At 32.7% G+C, this 796-nt stretch overlaps 1 long non-coding RNA gene across 1 annotated transcript; it reads left to right on the top strand.

Annotated features, from left to right (window-relative positions):
- Window positions 1–2: 2 nt before the first annotated feature.
- LOC117103847 lies at window positions 3–762 on the top strand. The gene is made up of 2 exons (XR_004444667.1): window positions 3–123; window positions 696–762. It is a non-coding gene; the product is annotated as an uncharacterized LOC117103847 (long non-coding RNA).
- The last annotated feature ends 34 nt before the right edge of the window (window positions 763–796 follow it).

The following is a 796-nucleotide window of genomic DNA, read 5'->3' as shown; positions in this document are numbered from 1 at the left end:
ATCTTTTAGTCAATCAGAAATCTTCAACATTTAGAAGTGATTAACTTTGGTGACTGTCTGGTGAAATCAGAAGGGGCAGAAGCATTGGCAGAAAGTTTGAAGAATGGCCTTCCAGCTCTCAAGGTATAGTGCACAACTCCAAGCACAGAGCGATGCGTCAGTAATGTCTTGTTTCTTAATTCTGCTTATCGTTATTTAGTATATGTGGCAAAGACAATTCAAACCAGTCACTCTTTGTAACAATAAAAAAAATCAATTTTTAGTTATTAATGCAGGGTTAAGAAGTAAAAAGGAAAGTTATAAAATGGTAAAAGAATCATTTACATTTGGAATTTCATTCGGGAATTTAAACATATAGTTGCTTAGAAAACAGTATTTGAAAAATTGGCCTTCAAAGCTCACAATTTCAAACATTTCATAGACAGAGACCATCACAAAATCGTTAAAAAAAATGTTAACATTGAAAATTGGGAAAATAACAACAAAGCATGATGTATAGGTATAGAAAGTTTAGTGCAATTTAAATTAAATTTTGGAAATTATTTCGGCCTTTATCTCCAAAACACAATTTGCAATGAGTGACTGGTTTGGCTTGTCTTTGTCACATATTTCCATCAATCATGGTAGGTTATGTGTTTAGTCACTCTTGATTGGGTGACAGAAAATATAAACAATTATTCTTCATCTCTTTGTAGGAACTGAATTTATCATTTGGTGAGATCAATAGTTCAGCTGCCATCAAAATTGCTGAAAGTTTGGATGGAAAAACAGCGTTGCAAAAAGTGGAGTTAAATGG

Source organism: Anneissia japonica, unplaced genomic scaffold, assembly GCF_011630105.1.
Source record: "Anneissia japonica isolate Jap-2015-1 unplaced genomic scaffold, ASM1163010v1 scaffold253046_len796_cov164_single, whole genome shotgun sequence".
NCBI classification, from domain to species: Eukaryota; Metazoa; Echinodermata; class Crinoidea; order Comatulida; family Comatulidae; genus Anneissia; species Anneissia japonica.
Note: the sequence above shows the minus strand (reverse complement) of the source record. Positions and strands in the feature narration are given on the sequence as shown.